Raw genomic sequence first — 21319 nt, 5'->3', positions numbered from 1 at the left:
AAGACTAGTTCCTTTTGTATGCAGCTGCTCTCATGGAGCCTTCTGGACACAGAATAAGTGAAGATCATGAAAGGGCTCACAGAACTGATATTACCCTGTTTCTGTACCCTGCCTATTCTAAAGCTTACACACCTCAGAATGCGTTATTACTAAATTATTTATTGATCCTGAGTAACACATGTCAACACGTCTGTGAGTCTGATTTTATTTATGGGGTGGTTCTGAAAGAACAGTGCAATTTATGTATCTATCCAAGTCACTGGAGAAAATTTCTAATTCCATATTCCTTTCTGTAATGGTTTAAAATTCACAAGTATTTCAAAATTTTTTTGCATTTCTGCATGCAGTGTTTTTCAGCTTCAGCTGACCAAATATTAACGTGAAGAATGTACCTATTCACCCTATATTTCTGATCTCCCAAGTAACATGATGTAGTACATTTGTTTTCTAAGCAGCATACTACAAAGACTGCAGAAGCTACTCTAGATTTGAGAAGGTTCACGGGAGTGATGATGATCACATTTTGTAGAGTGAGCCTATACTCTGTTAGATGAAAGGAGCAGACATAAGAGGCAGTCTGAATTGAAGAGGATGGTGGGAAGTGCATGGATTTTTAGGACAGGGATGTGCTCATCCATTTTCTGATTCCATGGCCAGCATTTTTTCCAATATTTAAATGGTTCCCTGTCTCTGGCTTCCCACTTGTGCTTTCTTCTCTGAGATCTTGTGTTTCATTTCTTAGCTCAGGTTTGATTTTGTGGACTTTAAAAGACCAAAGCATTTGTTCGGAGAAAGAATGGCAAAAGACAAAGACTGGAAGGAGAGGGTATTTCAGATAGGCAAAACTGTATGGGAAGTAGGGATGATGAGATGATAAGGAAATTAAGGCAAGTTTTATAGAATTCCCGCTGCTGCTGCCCATGCTGACACCTTTTTATTATTAAATCTTGTCACTTCTTTCCAGCTTAGTCTTCCTGGGATGCAGTCTACCTGCTTTTGTTGATGCTCAGCCCTCTTCAGTAGCGTGGTTGGTGTCATTGACGTTTACCCAATATCAGAAGCGTCTCACTAGTCTTCAGTTCTCTCGATTCAGAATGTAGCTGCACTTGGGCTTGTCTGACTGTTATGATAATTGCATAGAGCCTTTCTTTGCCTTTCCTAATAAACTGGCTTATACAATCTCTCTGTCTTCCCAAAATCCCATAGGTGCCTGCAGTTCCAAGGCATCGGTTTGGATGGCAGGTTGCAGTTTCCTTTTCTGCATAGAATGCAGATGAAGCTTTTGCTGTGTCTTAACAGGTAAGTACCTCCTTGTACATGCATGATAATTTCTGAGTGATATTCAGCCTGCTCCTTGCTGCATTTGTGGGAGAGTTTATAAGTGGAAGCAGAATCTAGAGCCACATTTTATTTCTCTCAGTTGGCCTCAACAGTTGTTGGTTGTGCATTTCTTATCTTTTCTTGTAAAAATAGCAAAGCTTTTGATTGACATCATTACACCAGGAAGTCTAGAACTATGTTTAACTCTACAGTGCATATGCAGAGCTATAGACAAAACATAGAGCATCTTGACTGTTTTTCATGATCTTTATATTCTCCCATCCTTGAAGAAAAGTGAAGGAAAAGCAATGAACTTCCTTTGGAAATTGTACCATGCTCATAGTAGCCATAAGGACTTATATAAATAGCCAGATAAATTAAAAATATATACCTGAAAACATTTACATAATATTTTCTAAAGTAATATTAGCAACATATTCTTTTTAGTATTAATAAACTGTTGAAGATAATTTTTTGTCATATAAATTTATATATTGCTACCATTATGCTGATCTTAATTGATTCTCTTATAAGATCTACAGTTGCAAATTCTGTATTCATAGCATGCTAATTTCTTCATTAGCAATTATTTTATGGCTCGTTTTAACTGTGAAAGGACAGTTTCACTGGCTTTTCTTTTCCTTTCTGTTTCTATCTTTTCAAAAACACCAATATGGAAATTCTTCATGTCAGACTCCTGGAGAGACTTTCTTGTCTCCCTCTTAGCCTTCAGTCTGTTAGCCAAGCAAAAGTGATTCGGAGGTCATATTGTTAATCCTCTGCTGCAAAGCTAGTCTGCATGGTGCTGCTTAGCTACAGATGTCTCAAGTGTGAAGGTCTGCAATATACAGAAACGATGATGTTGTCAGAATTGTTATTAGCACTGATTTCTGCATTTTCTGCAGAAGTTAGTGACAGAATGACCAACTGACAGGCAGCCCATGAAAATGTGTGTCGTCTTATACGCAACAGTCTTCTATGGTAGAAATCAGGTGCTTGTCCCAAGTAGATAAGGGAGATACACAGCAACAAAAGCACCAAAAAGTGAGGACACCAAACTGCTCACTGAGAGCTTTGTGCATGGGAGGGTGTCTGCTGTTTCCCTCTGTTGTGGGTTGGGTTTTCGCTGGTGGTGGTGGAACTGACATTTTTTGCAGCTTATGTAAGCAAGTTTGTTATAAAGGGATTGGTATTTGCTGGGCAAAACTCAGAGAGCCAGCATTCATCTTTTTTGCAGGGTGGTAGGTGGAAGCACGCTTTCCCTGTTTTCCCTCGCTTGGTCTGTGTGGACTTGTTGCCCTTGCCATGTGTGCAGTACTAAGTAGAAACAGTATTCGTTGATGAACGATCATGCTTTATGCTAGTAAATGTGACTCTTTTAAATTACATTTTTTTTTCTGCCTTGCCCTGTCTTTTTCATCTAGCTTCCCTAAAAGCAAGAGCAAAAATCTGAAACATTTGGCTGGTTGTGATTTTTTTTTAAAATGCTATTTAGAAAATAGGTTCACTGGCCCATACGTGCAATATATGCCTTTGGTAAACAGAAATGTATAATCCACATTTCAGTTCATTTTTTCCAGCAAGGAGATTTTTGAAAAGAGCAGAGCAGGCAAAGCAAGGGATTGTTTTATCAACCACTTTCACACTAAGCATCTGATGTTTTTCTGACCAGTAAGAAACTTGCTTTCAAAAGGCACTGTCAAGTTCCCTGAGATTCATTCACTCCTGCTGGCAACGTAAGCTTGAGACAGTAGTGACAGGCTTTCTTCCAGGACACTGTGTATCATACAAAATAAGCTTCCTTCAACTGGAATGATATTTGAGTTACAGTAGCACCATGAAAAGCAATGGCCATTTAGATCAGCCAAGCAAGAAGTATGCAGGATTTCTGATCAGCCATGTACAGCTCCTTTCAGCCTTGCTGGTGATACTTTCGGTAGGCAGCATCTGTGGGGGGAATCCTGCAGCTGAGCATCCCTGGTTTCCTCTCCGACAACAGAAAGCTGCAGCAATATTGAGGCACTAATTATTTTTGCCAGAAGGGTCTCATTTGGCCTTTGATTTTGAACTAACAGTTAGTAGATGGGGCACTTTCAGAACTGGGTGTGTTTTACAGCACTTTGCAAATGACTGCCTAAATCACAGATACGGTTTGCAGTTGCAGTGATAAAAAACATCTCCCTGTTGACTTTCCTCATTCAGGATATGTGTTCACAAAAAAGGCATTTTTTTCAATACAGCGAATGGTGTATTGGCATTGATAAGGCGAACTTTACAGAAAGGAATTGGGTAAATGTTATTATCGTTGCGTTACAGGCAGAAACTGAGTTTACATTTGGCTGCACAAGAGGTGTATCTACAGGGAGGAGCAGCCTGAGGCCGCCCTGTACAGTCTGTAGTGGGTAGAGAGTCTGGTATGGACTGGGGTAGCTGGAGCATGTAGGGCTCCGTGGCTGGGTCGATACTGCAGAAGAGACTGGGGCCAGGGAATGAGCTCCTGGGGCTGCTGATTATCCCTCGTGCTTAATACTTGTTGTGCAGCCTGGCACTGTTTTGTGTTGTCGGGCCCGGGCTTGTTTTCCCCACCCTCAAACAATATCCTCGGACGCTTTGCACCTTCAGGGCTTCTGCTGCACCACAGAGTGTGCAACCTATAGCCTCAATTTTGTGCTGATCAAATGTTGTTTTGATGAGTTGAGACACAGCCATCACATTATTCAAAATGCTCTGAACTGAGAATAATATGCAGTGAAATAATGTTTATGCATTCAGGCTATGAGGTGACTACAGAAGACCAAAGGAAAACCTTGGGCCAAACATTATGTAGAGTGGCTAGGCAATGTCACTTGGGGCCTTGAGCTTTATTTAGCAATATGGATAAAGTCTGAATCCTCAGCTTAGTATATCTGAGCTGATGTAAGATGCTGTGTGGTATGAAGTGTTACCTGCGGTCATTTTCTAGCAGTCATCTCATGAACGGGCATGAGAGCAAGAGCTGAAGTTTAGGACCTCCAGGCTCCCAAACTTTGTCCTTCTCATCTCCAGAAAATGCTACACTAAGACACTGTTTAAAAAAAAAAAAAAAAAAAGCAGCATCTAAAGAAGGTAAAACTATGGTCCCTGCTGACATACTGTTTCTGTCGTCTCATCAGTTCAGTGGAGGATTGCAGTAGAGCAGGACTAGTTCTGCTCTCTGGAGCCTCTGGCAGCTCTGACTTTATTTGCAGTAGAAGTTGGACTGAATTCTGAAGTAATAAGAAATTGAAGTAAAATGCATTTCTAAAACTATGTGTTATGGATGCATGAGGGATTAAAGAGTTTAAAAATAATGATTTACTCAAGTCAGCCTTGAGGATCAAAGCTTTGGCTTCGCTGTTGTCTCAGGGTGGACTTGGTACCTCACGGGATAGTTTCATGGCTCAGTGCAACACAGATAATTTGGCATTCAAAGCTGTCAACAGCATGGATTAATAAAGCATTTACAGTATCTTTAAAGTTATTATTGCAAGCCAGCTCTCATACTCTTCCTGAGTGCAGCTGTAACTGTTCATTTCTGAATGCAAAGTTTCTGCCTTTTTCTTTACTTTTTTTCTTTAGGGAAAATATCCTTGAAAAGATGGGGATAGGCGATTAAAACCAGCAGGAAATGTATAAGGGAATTGTTGGTGGTCTAATCAGGGATTTAGAGACTCCAGCAGGGGAGATGTATTTTATAAATTTAATATGAGGGTAAATATTATTATCACCATTTTGCAAATCCAAGAACTTATTCAAGATCATTATTCATAGCCCAGGAGTTTTTGTGTTTCTTTTCTTAGCTAACTGCATCATGTCCCCGTCTCCAGCAGAAGGGCAGAAAAATGCATATGAACTGAACTTCTTAGCTGGGATTATCTCATAGGCAACCTTAAATTTTGGCAGCAAGTCAAAGGTTTACAACACATCAGCAAATGAAACATGAGGACAGTTCATGGTACTGCTATCAACTCTCTCTCTATCAACTTCTAACAAGCAGAGGTCAGAGTAATTATGTCCTTGTAACTTTTGGGGTCTTTGTAGCAAATGAGGCAACCAAACTGCTATGCAAAAGCATTATAATGCTTGGGTAGTTTCAGCACAATGCAGTTCCTTTGCAAGGTTCCATGGCCCTCGCACAGCAAGCTCATGTCCTGCTCTCAGCTTGCAAGGAAATGCTCTGATGGTCAGCATGCCTGGTTCCTCGCCCTGAGCCTTTTCCAAAGTGGGAAATATCTTAATGTGCTTCCTTGCCACACGCTTGCTGGAGCAGAGTTCCAACCCTTTCAAATTATCAGTTCAGTCCTGGGTTAACGTTGGACTTGATGATCTCAAAGGTCTTTTCCAACCTAAATGATTCTGTGTTTCTATGATTCTGTGATCCTGTGAAATGGGCCTCTGAGGAAATGAATACATTGCATATGGAACACCTAGACTTTGCACAGGTTTGGTGCCTTAAGCAGAAGATGCTATAGACAGACCCCTGGAGTAATTGAGAGATGTTGTACGGATAAAATTTAACTGCCAACTTCTAATGTGCATATGAACATTTAGACAAAACGAGAAAAAAAGCAATGTGACTGACTAATTATTATGAAAAATGATATTCGTGTTTTGTACAATTATGACTATATTAAGCCTATTTCAAGCAACCAATATGCAGATCTGATTCAGGAGAGATTAATTGGTGATATGAACACTTAAGCTGTATAATTTACGCTGATTGAAGAGGCAATACTAAAATGTGGCATTAGCAGATGTTGGATGTATTTTTGCTCTGAACCCATTCACTGAATATGCTAGGTAAAGCTCCCCTTATTCTAAATGATTAAATAGTCTAATCCCTGGATTTTACTTGCATCTGTGTTTTGTTTCTTTGAATTATTCTCCAAGTGCTGTAGCAATAGTTGGTTCTGTGATAAAATGAAGCACATTCCAGATTCAGCTGTTAAGGTCTTTGGCAGGAATAGGCAGGGTGCTTATTAAAAAAACACCTGATCCTTTCTGTTTAATATTCAACGCCATATTTTCTTTCTCCACAAACTCACTGGTCATCACAGAGCATGCCTCTGGGCACTCCACTAGGTGTGGTGAATTATTCACTGCCACTCTTCTCACCCCAGAACAGAGGAAGTGTGCTCTGTGCATCATGCTGGTCCCAGCAATTCCCTAAATCCGCATTTTCTGAGACGGAAGGAAAGCTGCCAACTGCCTCCTTAATTCCACTGGCAATGAACTAGTTAAATACATTCATTCAACTCAAGCTCATAGGTTCTGATCCGGATCCAGAATTTCATCTGCAGTGTGGATGCCCCTGGAAAATTGAAGTGTGAAGTGAGGAAAGAGATAGAAGAATTATTTAACTGCCGTATCTCAAACACACATAATAAAACTGTGATCAGAGTTCAATTGGGGGCCACTTTCTGTGCAGTATAGTTCTGTTTCATTTGCTATAAGTGCAGAAATTACACTTGGATGCCAGCATACATGCTATGCAAACTTGCCTTAATACAGTGTATTCCTAAAGTATTAGCAGAGAAGGATCTTATAAAAGCTCTGTCCAAAATGCCTAACTACATGCAGTTAATACAGATATTAAATTGAACGATCCTCTTACTATTATAAATGACTGCTTTGCTGTCTTTGTCAGCAGAGTTGTGGCATTCATCCTGTCACTAAGAATAAGAGTAAGATGACCATCTGCATTTCTGCAGAGTGATGGCTACCCAGAGTGAGTTCAATAAAAGAAAATTATAGCTTTGTGCTTTCCTACAGCCAATAAATCACGAGCAGGTCTTGCGCTGAGGCAAAAAATGAAAAATAACATTATGTGGAAAGACTCTTTATAGGGTACCAGCTGCGCAGCCACTTGAATTGTAATACCCCCAAAATGAACATCATGCAAGCGGTAAGTAATGACCTGCTCATGAGGAACTGAGCACACCGGGTTGCTAAGGATGCTGGTGGGTACATGTCAGGGAAACACTAAAGGTATGCTGGTGATCTTTGTGTGGAACAGTGACAGCACGTGAACACAAGCTATCAGGCCATTTTCTTCCTTCAAAATAAATCTCTTCAGTGCTAGCTCAGCATACCATTCCTCTCCCGTTCTCTTACCTGGAGTTTTCTGCATCAGGCTATTCCTTTAGTCCTCCTGAAAATCAAAGTTGGTTAAAAGGTGGCCTCAGGGACCCCATGGAGGTGGTATAGGCCTTCTTTCAGGGTTTGAATACGCCATATTGGAGACTGTGGTTCTCTGACCAAACATAGCACTGTAACACCTCCAGTTACCTTATTTGTCAAGTAATAAACACCTTTACGAGTGGTGGGGACTCTAAAATCAGCTGAAGCCTAAGCAGGAGTTTTTGGTGTCCTGAATCGGTTCGTCTTAAAGGCAGGTGATTTTCTGGTTGTGTTTCCTCTTTCAGCCTACTTTGAGTCAGTGAGTAAAGCTCTAACGCTTTCTTCCCAATTTAGTTACCCTGGGTAGGGGGTGCATTACATGCATGGCTTTGCAAATGAACAGAAACGAGTGCTAAATGAAGATGGAGTAAATGCTGTGGAAAGTGGGTTTCTAAGTAGAGTTTTGACTGTTATCTCATAAATATTCATTGGATTCTATAATATGGTAAGACATTTTCAATATAATATTGAACTAAATTATCATTTACAGGCTATTTGTAGCCATTTTCTTACATGAATAGGTAAATAACAGTTTAAGGCCAAATTTTTATCTGAATTTAGTAGGAATAGCTTAAGGGGTCTCTGATGAAATCGGGTGTAATACAGATCATACTGTGGTTCCAGACATTCAGAACTGCACTTCTATCTATTTCTTTCTCAATTTTACAGTCTCTGCTTAAATACCGTGGTGATTATCAGTCAAGGAATGCCTCCAGGTGGATTTTCCCAAAGGACTCAGCATGATGTCAATGAGAACAGTGCTTTAGAAAACCTCAGCTTAAATAAATACCGAAAAGGGCAATAATCACTAGCATTCCAGTTATCTATAAACCCTATTAAATGTACTGTGGGGGAAAAGGGAGAGAAGGGAGAAAATATTTTTTTCAATCTGAGGTTATTATTATTTTTTGCTAATTAATAAACGTTTGGACTGTATTTATTCTGCAAAGGACCACTAGATGTCAGCACACATCTAGGCTAGCACAACCGGAGCAACAACCATCTGGTAGTAAGAAAACCCCCCTACCCTGTAATGATGTAGTTTAGGTAGCATACAGTCGCTGGCTAAAATTGTTTTGTTTGCCTTTATAAAGATTTCAGGTACCCAAACTGTAACAATGACTCTTTTGGCCATCAAAACAGGGGGGCTTTTATGGATGTTACTTCTTGCGCTTGTTCTTGTTTTGCAAACTACATTCACTGCCATCTGCGTTCTGTCCACAGTCTTTCAGGAAGCACTTCTTGTATGAAAGTCTACCAGGTTTAGCTTTATAGTGAAAATGGCTATTGGTTTTTTTATCTAAAGGTTGTATGACCAAGCTCATTTTAGACATGAACATGTCAGCTAATTCTGTTGAAAGCGGGGAAAATCTGAATAAAACTTCAAACATAATATTCATGGCATAATGTGATGTGCAACTGTTCTGTGAGATCAGGCAAAAAACCCTGGTGTATTTTGAATGTGCTCAACTCACCTGTATTGCATATAAGAAATAATGAAAAATTACGTTATTATGCATCCAGCCTATTTAAAATGCATAGACACAATTCACTGCTTGCATTGTTTTTAAGTTAGATCAAAAGCCTTCTTGATCAATTTTGCCACACAGGAGTAAGGATTAGTATCTGGCCATACATGTTCCTATTGCTGTGTATTCATTATTTAATAAATATCTAGATCCAGTGTCAAAACAAAGAAGACTTTGGGCAGGTAATCCATCTTTCCTAACCATCCATTTCTCCAGGACAACTGCATTTTGGAAAAATTGACATATAAACGGGAAACTGTTATTTAAACAGTTTTTTTTCTAATACAGTGGAAAGCAGGGTCCTCAGCTATCCTAGCAATTCAAACAGACGCTGCTACAACTGCTGCCAACAGGCGTTAGGGGACATCATGTCACCACTGAATTAGGCTGTAGGAAACTATAGTGCAACCCCTGCAGTGCTAGGGCTCTGTGCTCCTTATCCACCCCACTTCAACAGAGACACTCAGCTGAAGCATATGGGCTAGTGGCAGGACAACTTACTTCCCACCAGAGACGTATTTGAACGGCCCGCTGAAGGGCAGGTGCAGAGGGACCCTAGGGATTAGATGCCTCAGTGGAGGACCTGAAGTTAGCTGGGGTGAATCTGGGCCCGTAACACCAAGTTACTATGAAATGATTTATCCCTTGGCCTGTGAGTCACTTTGCAGCAGTAAAGCCCCAGTTTCTCTGCTTCCACCACATCTGTGCTGTGGCACTGCACGTATTCCTTGTGCTGAGTTAGATTGCTGCGGTCTCTGTGGCCCTGTTCACCAGATACAGGGAGCTGGTGAAAAAGCAGAGGCTTTTCAGTGGCTCTGGGTGGCTTTCTCCAGCCTGCCCTCATATATGACCTGGGGCGAGGGTGGTAATCTCGTAGTAGTTACAGCTGTCCTATTTGCACTTAACATATTTTGCCTGCCCTGTCCCAGTGTCTGCCAAGGGTTTGCACCATGTATTTTCAGTGCGGCAGAACATTCAGCAGGTTGCCAGGCTTAAGTGCGTTGCAATAATCAGCCTCTCCCATGATGGTTGTGTTGATCAGAGCATCACCCTGTGTAAGCAGGTGCTTCATCCTTGCAGTATTTCAAAGCTGATAAACAGCTGACCAAGTACAGAGAGGGAGAGATGCAGAGTAAGGGGAAACTTGGAGTCAAGAGAGAGATCAAGTCTGCTTGATCTACCAGATTTTGCTCACGGAAAATATATTCCATTGAACTACAAACTTGACTGACCTTACTCACACTGTGCTTAAGGCAGGTTGCCTAGCAGCAGAGATCTTAAAAGGATTTAGCCACAAAAAATATCTTGCTGTCCACGTCTCATCTGTTAGTAAAATTTAGGATGCATAGGAATTTCCATGCCAAAGGTGGAAGAAAGCAAGGTACAGCCCCTCTGGACCTCATGCAAGTAAAGCAATGCAAACCTAGGTAGACTGGCTTTACTGTTTCTGGAAAATGACTATTTGGATTGCACACACCACCTCATCTTTTTCTAACGTGAAATAAAGGAATTGATCTGTTTTTTTAAACAGATTGCTGCAAATTCTGCTTATTTGAGCAGAGTAAATAACGGTGAAAAGTGGGAAGGACCTGAGGGGGAGTAATGCTTGGTTTAGAAGTACATTTAATTGTGACTGCTTGCTGTCTTCCTATTATGTGAATACTTGAGAAATCTGTGAGGAAACTGGCTGAATAAATGTGGATGTTGGAGTTTGTTAGGAATACTTTGGCTGCCTGAGATAAAATCAATGATTTGTATAATTATCCTGACTTGGCATCCTGATCCAAATGGCTCTTGCTCCTTAGCACAACCCTGTACCACTCTGTCCTCTGGCCCAAAGCAGAGGCTGACTGTCAGCAGTGCTGACGAAGAAATGACAGCATCCTTTTAGCTGGCCATTGAGTAAGAAGAGGTTCAGCAAAGGGGAACTGAGTCTTGCAGTTTTCCAATACGCTCAGTATTCCCTGTCACTACAGCACCAGACCAGGATGAACTGGTGAGTTTTTGGATCACCATTGATCATCCTCTTTCTCAGATTTGATCCTTCTCCGTGGATATCTTTCATTTCTAAGGAAAGTCTTTGTCTTCTCAGATTTTAAATCCAAACAGACAAATAATGCTCGAGAATTTTAAGACTGGTAAAAGATAGGATGATAATTTTCAGTGTTAATATGGTACCTGGAAGCATTTTCATTTCTGTTTGCTTCTAGAAGATGGGCTATGGTATCTGGTGGAAGCTTGCATATTTTTCTTTACTGCAATCTGTGCTGTGAATTAAAATTGGCAGATAATTTGGCTGAATAGCTCTGTAAACTATTGCGAAGTGATATAAAATACATGCATACATTATTTCTTAGTATTATGGTTTAGCTTATAAGACAGCAGTATACTCAAAATGTATTAAAATATGCCTCTATTGCTGAATCAGGCCTTTCCCTTCTTGAAGATCTGTGATTTTTTACTTGGTAGCATTTCCTTGATACTCAAGTGCTGTGTTCAGCTTTGTCCCATTTTAGTGAATAATTGTTGATTAAAAATAAAACCAAAACTGAGTTTTTTCATTCATTTTGTATTGCTGCTTAGGGCAGAAAAAATATCTTCCTTCCTTCCTGAATGAAAAAGATTATAACAACTGATTTCACATTCACATTTCTAATGAGACAGAAACCTTTAGTTTCCAGTTCAGCCATTAGGTGTAAATAAAAGGTATAAGCTGTATGAGGATCTCTTCTGTGCCGTTCCTGACATCATTTGCTTTTCCTGCTGTAGCTTTGTTTACACCTGGAAGGATCCCCAAAAATTTTTTTTGTAGCACCTGTCTATGATGGTGGACACTGGGATTCAGGGAAATAAGGTACACCTTTTTAACAAAGAAGCTAGTTCATCATTGGAAACCGTTTATGTAGAATAGTAGTGGGTCCTTGCAACCTGATTTAAAAACTCAGCAATTGTCAATTATTTTTTTTTTAAGATATATTTTAGATCAATTGCACACAATCATTGGACTTGATGCAAGAATTAATACAAGGAAATCTTATGGCTTTTAATATTTTTAAGTACTTTAACCATTAGTCCAAAATCATCAGTTAATTGCTAAGAGGCAATAGTCTAATAACAGTGTCAATGTACAGTCCTTGCCTCTTCATGACAATACCTTACTAAAAGGGAATTGTAGTATCAGAGATGTGTTGATTAATTATATATTATTTTTCTGAAATCAGAACATTTCTCCACATAGGTCATGCTCTCTTTCTATTTATGACATTTTATTGTTGTATGCATTTCATAAAGAGGCTTATTTTCTCAGAGTAAGACTAGTTCCATCAAACACCCGTCATGGCCACATCTTTTTGGACAGGTGCATTTGGGGATGCGGTGTGCTGCCCTGGTATCTATAAACCCCGAATCTTTGTCGGGACAGTCACAGGCTTAGAGAGCTTTCATGTCCTAAACCACCACAGGGGCTTCACAAGTTGAGTGACTGCACTAGTGAATCCCTAGTTACTAATTCTGGAGTAGTACATGTAGCTTTAAATGATGAATCAGACAGAATGAGGCTGGCCATTAGAATGCACTTGACGTTAATTGAAGCCATGACTCACTCACTTGCATTTTTCCTTCCCACAAAGAATGTTTAAGTAAGACCCTTTGCTACTTTTAAGATCTTGAAATCTGTGTCTAGCTGCATATTAGAGAAGCTACTGATCACAACGGTTGATCAGAAGGTACTTTAATCTGGTATCGTGAGTGCATATTGCAATTTGAACCCCTTCAACTTGAAAACTGACCTGAATTTTTGGGCAGCCTGCCCTTCTGTGGCACAGCTGTGGGATACTGTGGCCAAGGGTGGGATACTGAGGCTGTTCTGGGCCACTGGTTACACTGCGTGTGAACAGTGTCTCCTTGCCCAAGACCTGCTTGTCAGTCTAGTTACTCATCACGCTCACACAGTGCTGAAATAAAAGGCAACCAGAGTCAATCTTCCATATTTCTCCTACTTTATTTTTCCTGCTGAAGATCAAGTAAAGATCAAGGCACAGCAAGCACACCAGTAGACTGGTTACTGTAAACGCAAGAAATAAGTGACAGTCTGGGCTCAGGAAATTTTCAATTTAAATTGACCAGGTATCTGAAGACTAGGAAGGGAAAACACTGCCGAGCAGTAACAGAATTAGTTGTACATCACCCAGCAGCAGCCAGAGGCCAAAGAGAGATACTGTCTCCACCAGTCAGGAATGGACTGGCTGGAATTCCCTGAATATGAAAGCCTTGCAACAACAGAGTATCTTTATAAAATGTATCTTTTACATGCTAGGAAAAAAATATATCCTGTGGTATTATGTAGTAAAGATATAATTTTCAACCAAGTTCAGCAGCTTGCCCAAATGGTCTTCATAAGATTTTTTTTCCACTTTTCTATTAGATTCTAACAGTCTGTATAAACTAGGGATTAATTTGGTCCATTCAATATTAAAATATTAACACTTTTCTAATTTTTCTCACCATTTAGAAGTGAATTACATAGTTGCATTACAATCATTCCACTTTACTTTTAATGTCATTTTCCCCCCAGTATTATTTTTGTCCATGTTACAGCATTCAGGTCAGGACAGATCTCACTGCAGTCCATTATCTGACCAGTCAACCCTGCAGCAACGGGGAATCTTACTTAATTGGAAAGATGCACTGACACAGAAAAGGTACATGTAACTCCTTCCGCTAGCTATACCTTTTAAAAACGCATCATTACAGAGATGACAAACTATTGTCTATTCTTTGATCTGAAAGATTTTTAGAAGCTGCCAGAGTCAGAAAGTAGAAGGGCTGAAGCCTGAAATTCCTTCCATGTTGTGTTACGGAGTAGATGTGCAAAGAATGACTTATGGGAAGCATCAGGTGATAATTTTTAGAAAGCTTTTCAAAGCAATCAGTGAAATCTGATTTAAGAGTACCACTTCATTTTGCACTTAATAGTGTTCTCCAGATAAACTGTATTCCAATATGCTTCACAAAGTTAAATAATAGAGCTACTGATATAAATAACAGCAGGAGACAGTCACCGCAAGTTATAGGCTTGGGGAACAGCTGTTTTCAGCTGAGATTTAAAATGAAATGGCAAAATTACAGTGCGTTATTCTATACCACAGTGGCTGGAGGTTTTCAGCAAACTGCACCATACCTGAAAGCTGTCAAATAATAAGCAAAATTAACGAGACAAGAGTGGTTGGAAGAGTTCAATGACCTGAGCCCTACTGACACAACTTCATTTGAAACTGAACCTGACTGACACTGGACTGTGCTTAGTAGAGAAGACCAAGTGTAATGTGACATTAATTTTCCTCCTTCTGACCTTGCTTGACTGAATGCACTGGAGCACTTAATGCTTTACGCTTCTATCAGAAGGATCTAATGCAAGAGTCCAGTGGTACCCAGTGCCTTGTGTGGCTGTTCAGTAATGCAGTGTGAGCTCAGGCAGCTCATTCCTGGAGTATGGTCCAAAATATGACTGTCCTTGGCAGCTGGCAATTGCGAACTCTGCCTAGTCTTATGTTTTTCTTGATCCCGATACCAGAGCAGGTTTCCAAATTGTCAGCTGCAAAAGCAGCATTCTTCTGGAGATGGAAAGCAAACCTCAGCCTAAAAAATACAATTGAATTACCTCAACTTACACCTACAGCAGCTGTAGCTGATCAGCCTCTATATTCTTAACTCAGATTCAGATCACAATCAGAGACAGTTTAAAAATTTTGAACAGTACGGGGAGAAAAAGGTGGACATATGTGCCATAATATTTCATCTGAAAAGGCCTTGTAGGTATAGTTGCTATATATCTATATCTATCAGTCAGTTTCTTTCAAAACCTATACGCTTTAGGTTTGACACACTTCAGGCAGAGAGGTGATACCGCTACAATACCATATCCCAAGCCCAATACAGATAATGCTATAAAAGCTGCACACATTTTACCACTGTCTCCATTTTTTACTGCAGAAATGTTGATTTAGTTAGATCCTTCACTGTCTTTTCGCTGTGGTTACCCTCAGCACCCCAGTAACAAAGAGCCAGCTCTTTTCCCAGCCTCCATTTAACACTGGAGCCGGAGTCGTGCTGTGCCCAGCATTATCAGGGCTCACAAGGAAGACATGGGAATACGCTCAGCCTACTTTTTAGGGTTTGCCTAGCAGCTTTGGAAATCTGGCAAGATTCATCCTGATGTTAGGAGCTTGTCCATACAGGCATTGCTCATCTAAAAGACCATTTTTAAGGTTTTAAGGTGTTCCCCATAGCTTTTTCATTCTACCACAACAAAAACCATGATGTGCCCCACAGAAGTTTGGGCAGGGGAAGCAGGGAAGTCCACTCCAGGTGTGACCTGTCCTCATTTTAGAGCCTGTTAAATGTTGAACAAAGCAAACTAATCTGCAGTTATTCTGTGGGACTATGACATTGTGTTAGCACTAATGACTCTGATGGGTGAAGAATATAAACTTCACCTTTGATGGGGATCTGACAGGAGCACCTGTGTTAAACTTAGTGAGTTGGTGTTGTTAATGGCATTCTGGGAATCAGAATTTGTGAAAAGGAAAATGATTCTCTGTATTTGTTGATCTTTTGTAAATGTTCACTCCTAAGCAACACACTCAGTATTCAAAATGCTCTGCTTTGTCGTTTCTGCTGTAGAGCCTTACTTACTTAGGCCTAATTAATTTTTGGTTTAATCTCCCTGTGGTTGAAAAGGTGCATGGACTGAATTTGGCTCATCATCGCTCCTGCTTACACCACTTTTGTCAGGTCTGAATATGAACAAGAAATCAGTGTTGTTCAAAAGGGATACAGTGTAATGACAAAAAACACTATACAGCAGAGGATATATATTTTTTTAATATTAGGGCTAAAAGGATGACTGTTTTCCAGAAACTGGTTTAAAACGATTATAAAATAAATGCTCTACTCAGGAAGATGATAGAATGCAATTAGAATCAAAAAGATAATTTCAAGGGCATAAAAGTCACTGCAATGCTAAATGGAAACGTCTGATGCATTTACAAGGAAAGACATTAGCAGTATGCTGTCTGACATTGTTTCTTATTGCCCAGTATCTCAGTCTGATTTAGGAAAAGTATGAAGGAATGGGGAGGATTCGTAACCCATAAATTGTGTGGATCAAGTGGGTTTATCAGAGTAGAGAGAAAAACCTGATGTATTGTAAGTGTTCTACAGAACTGGTAGGTGAAAGTAAGGTTTTAATAAACACCTGCCAGCAAGCACAATGTGGCAATGCGAGTTTGGAATCCATAAGCCTTTCTGAGCTGCACTCCTATAAACTAATGTAAACAATTTTGATGTCAGCATTTGGTCACCCACTTGAAAGTGTTGTCATCGGCATTACTAAGCGCCTGTAACTCTGAGCAAGCGCTTATTAGAAGTGTATCCAGCATGGAGGGAGAGGTAAAGATTTGGGGTAAAACTTAACAACATCTTCAAGTAAGACAAGTATAAAGCCTAAAGGCTGCCTGACATTCCTCTGAACTGGCAAATTCTTTGAGGTGAGTAACGAAATGTAGGTGAGACTGCCTTTTTCAAACCATGAAGCTTGCAGGAGTGTGACTGTGAGGAGAATAAGGGCCCTTATTTGTGTCTACGTTGGTGGCAACAGTGGGAGGATATACCTTCAGAGGACTGTGATGCTGTAGGTAATGGAGCTGAACATAGTGCTCATTGAAGCCTAGCCAAAAACCGTGTTTGTCAAAGATACCCTGTTTGCAAATATTAAATGGATATTGAAAGCGTGGTTGAGAACAATTTGTGTTTTTAGCAACAGGAAAGCAGGACAGAGAACTGTGTTGGCAAGACAAAGTATATGTAATATACACTTCTTCTGGAACTAATTATTATTTTCTGAAAATACTGCAGAGTGGTATGCTACCACAACTGCAAAGAGAGGGCTTTATATAATGTTAACTTCAGGAGATACAGGTTCTAGTCCCAGATTTTGCAAGACATCAAAATAATTTTAATTCCAGTAGTGCTTAGCTTCCCCATCAACACTGGATGGCTTTCAGACTGCTTTTCCCTCTATTAAAATTGCTAGCCTAAAAAGATCAAACTGCTTTGCAGGAGCTGGGGAAGTACAGTAAAGCTACATTTATTTTTACAACTGTGAAAACTGAGGCAGACGAGTATGATAGTCTGATTTTCTAAGGACTCCACGCACTTTAATATGTCTAGTAAGATGGATGTCAGCATATGAAGGAATCAAGAAGCAAGTCTTCTGTGACACCAATAGGCTAAATTTCTGGATTCACAGCAGAATAGCTTGCTTTCACAGAGTATTTTATTCTTCCCTGTATATTTTCCTCAGCAAGAAGATTGCATCTGTGTGGTACATACGTAAACAACTGAAACAAAGATCTGCTGTGGGTCATTAAAAAGTGCCCAGATCTGATTTCACAATGACAAGGTATGGATAATTTTGTGGCCTTTTGAAGGCTGAATATAGAATGTGCAGCCTGGAAAAATGGGTACTGAAGTATCGCAAACATTAATTGGTGAATGTGTGGCCAACACCAGCTTAGGTTCTCATTATGTTGCTAAAAACCAGGCTCAGGGAGAGGAAGCACTTGAGAAATCAAACTGCCGGTGTGTGAGATATCCTACATCAACAAGGAAAGCTGCTGAAGCAAAGTGAGTTGGCTGAAACGATTCCAGCTCCCGGTACTGCTCGCCAGTGTCCGCTGGAATGTGTCAGACGACCGAATATGAATGGGCTCCGGTGGGAGGGATGGCCTTTTCCTTGCAAATATTTCTTCAGCTCTTATGTTGCCCCTCAGCAATAATGGTTGGCTTTTTATAGAACACTGTCTGATTCATTGGCAACCTTTAGGTATTTTATTGATTTAACATTTCTTCAGAGATGCAGTGAAATATATGACCCATGGACAATGTGATTTTTCGAAAGCCAATGCTGATGTCAGGGGTATGTTGCCTGGTTTAAGCTCTGCTGTCTCTGGAGGTCATTAGAAGTTGTTTTAAATAAGCTTTCTACTCTGTTTATAAACTACATTTCTTTTTTCCACACTTGGTAAGGGTGCTGTTTTACACTGCCTTCAGTGTATATTTCAAACCCTCTTGCTGAATTGAGTCATTTCACGGTGAAGTAAGCTGAATGTAAGAGAAATATGCCTTGGTTGGGATGCTGTGGTATAGTATGTCAAAGCAATAAAGAGTGAGGAACAGGTTGGGAGAACTTTCAGAATTCATTTTATTTATTACTTAAAAGTAATGAAGCAAAATGTAGCTGTTCGTGCCCTCTGAATGTTAATCTGCCCAGCAGCTGAAATCACAGCGAAAGGTGATAGCAGGCTCTGAAAGAATTGCGTGTAGCTCGTCTGCACATAAGGCTGGTTGGCAGGATACTGAATCAGAAGCTAATGAGCAGGCAGGGCTGGGGGTCGGCGTGTGATGGAAGTGGGTTCACCGCACAAGGGTTTCAGAAATAGAAGCGCAGACCTGAGCAGCCAAGTTTGTGTTGAGACGTGGGCAGGCTAACAGTGAAAGCTTCTGAGCATGCAGCAGCCACTACTGACCATTTGATGCCAGTGTCTAAAAGTAGCTCCAGCTCTAGGTTTCTATTTCTGAAACCTCTGGCCCGAGTCTTCAGGGTTTTTAAAATTGTGCTGCAAAGGAAAAAAACATGTAGCAGAATAGGGATAATGGTACTCATTGTCCTTTGGCAGATATCTTGTAATATCAACATGTCAGGCTGAGCATCCTTCAGCTCCTGTTCCTGTACATCTGTATGTATCAAAAGAAGATGTGATTGAAGGAGCTCCCACCTTCTCGCTCCCCTTCCTCACACTTGATTTATCTCTCCAGGCATCCCCCCAGGTATTAGCATTGCAGCTGCTGCTATTTAGCCAGTATTGCTGCACAGTCCCCATTCTTCTTTTCCCCTGTGGAGATGGACAAGAAGGCACTTGATACGCTTAAAGTTGCTCCTAGACCACTAAAAGCTTGAGCCAAGAAGCTAGGGGACCCCGTGGTATGGCAGCACCCTTCCACACCATGCAGGGCATGCCTCAGTGATGGCACTGAATAAGCAGGCCAGAAGACTGGAGCCAGTGTGTCTCGATTTGGTGGCAGAGATGGTAGCTGTTGTTGCTACACGTGATTAGCAAGATGTGGAAATAGCCCTGTGTAGAAACCAAGGGATTTCCAAAACTGACAGGGCAGTTTCATGCTAGAGCCAGCAGTAGTGTAATACAGACTGAAAGCAGCTGGCCAGCTGGCCTTTCCAAATTCTGATGAGCTGTAAATCACAACATCCCCCTCTTATATAAGTGGACCAACTGTAACACACACGGTTCATCTCTGAGGAGCTCTAAATATACCGGGCTGGAATAACTCCTGTGTCAGTCCAGGTTTCTGCTGATGCATGATAAAGTTACACTGGGTTGGAAATGCCGTGGTGAATCACATTGGAGCACAAATAGTAATGACTTCTGTGTGTTTGCTTAAAGCCAGGTGATAGCTGGTTCTACAGAAAAGCAGAGTGTCAGTGGAGTCTTCCTCATCCTGCTCTCTGCAGTACCAGCCTTCGTGGCCAGTGAGGACCGCATGTGTTGAATAGCTGGTGGTGGTGGGTGGACTAGATTTCCCAAAGGGAAGTCTGATAAAGACAAAACTATGGTCTCTACCCATCCCTCCAGTGCAGGCAGCAAAACTAAGGCATGTGAAAGGTGATGGATGTTACAGGCTCTCCCAAGCACCTCAGAATTTGTCTGAGGACTTCTGCTGCCACAGGCACCCTCCCCCTCCTTTCTAACAAACCTGATGTCTTAGCAGGGATTCTGATGTTTTAATCTTTAAAGCAGGAAGCAGTGAGAGCAATAAAATTTAATCAACAGAGTACTTGCTTTATCAAGTAAATGGATAATTGTGACATTTGACATTCTTAGGAGAGACTATTTCTTGAACATTTGCCTAATTATCTCGCCCCTTCAAAAATTCTGTTCAGATTCTAGTTTTGCAGTTCACCACATAAAATCAAATTCAGCTTTTCTGAAACATTTTATTATTGTTGTTGTTGTTGTTAGATAGTGCATTCTTTTGGAAATGTCAAGTACATCATCAGATATTGCACTGATCTCAGTTTCCTTTGTCACAGCCCTGGACTTTATTAAGAAACTACATACTGTGAGTAGGTCATTCCAACAACCAGCTCTGTCCTAAAGAGCAATGGGATCACATGGATCAGAGCCCAGAGAATCTCCATGTAGTTAACAGGACTCTCTTAAATCCCTTTTAATTCTATTTTCTGGGTTTCTTGGATCAGCCATCTATGGCAACGGTATCTTTGCATTCTGGAGGCATGCTTTTGGCAATGAATCTGTGTCACCTCACTATAGTTGTCAGAAGCTAGGCGTTCATCAGGCTCCCTTCTAAGCCAATGGAGGAAGAAACAGCATCTCCAGGAGGCAGCTTACCTCTGACATCTGTATAATATCTAACCTTAGGACGAGAAATTTCCCTCTGAAAAGCCTGCTTCTCCCAGCTGGTCAAGGAAACATAATAAAAATGGATTAGACTAGACATTTGAGATTTAGACAGCAGAAGTTAGGCAAAATTAGGCCTGCCTGAGGGAAGCATGGTTCTGTACATGACAAGTTTGTGCAGGTTCCAAAAGTGACAGGACAAAGGCATGGACTAGGAAATAAAAATACATCATCAATGGTTTAGGAAGCTGTAGGCTGCTGATGACTGGCACAGTACTTTGGGACGGTTTCTCTATGTGTTAACTCTGTTCTTGTTCTCTTCCCTAAGTGCCCAGTTCTGACCCCTGATTGTGGGGTGGCAGGAAGGACCTCTGGTCACACCTGCCATAACTGCTACTACATTCCTGAATTCCACCTACAACAAATATTTCTTAGTATTCACTCAGTTGTAGTCACAAGGGACAGACGTTGTATGCGTGTGGGGGATTAGAACAAGGACTGTGTCATCTGGGTTTCCTTTCTGCTTCAAACAGGCCATACTACGTACTACATACCCTCTGCATGAAGTTGGCATTGAGTCCATAGAGTGTGAGCTGGTTTCCTGAATGAGTGAGAAGGCAGATGGCGAGCCAGAAAAGGCTGGTTTTCAAGGCCTGTGACTAGAGGATGAAAGACACAGATGTGTAGAGAAATACCTGTATTATAGATCTAGACAGACATTAATGAGTGTGTCCTAACTATCCTACCAAGGTTATAAACCCCTGCTTACGCACAAGA

The 21319-nt window shown here is 40.8% G+C and overlaps 1 protein-coding gene across 1 annotated transcript in view; it reads left to right on the top strand.

Annotated features, from left to right (window-relative positions):
- Window positions 1-1214: 1214 nt before the first annotated feature.
- GADL1 (glutamate decarboxylase like 1) overlaps window positions 1215-21319 on the top strand; it is a 132962-nt gene continuing 112857 nt past the window's right edge. The window contains exon 1 of the mRNA XM_056338214.1: window positions 1215-1299. The gene's annotated coding sequence lies outside the window, so the exon portion shown is untranslated. The remainder of the gene's footprint in view (window positions 1300-21319) is intronic.

Source organism: Falco biarmicus, chromosome 4 (genome assembly GCF_023638135.1).
Source record: "Falco biarmicus isolate bFalBia1 chromosome 4, bFalBia1.pri, whole genome shotgun sequence".
NCBI lineage: Eukaryota > Metazoa > Chordata > Aves > Falconiformes > Falconidae > Falco > Falco biarmicus.
Note: the sequence above shows the minus strand (reverse complement) of the source record. Positions and strands in the feature narration are given on the sequence as shown.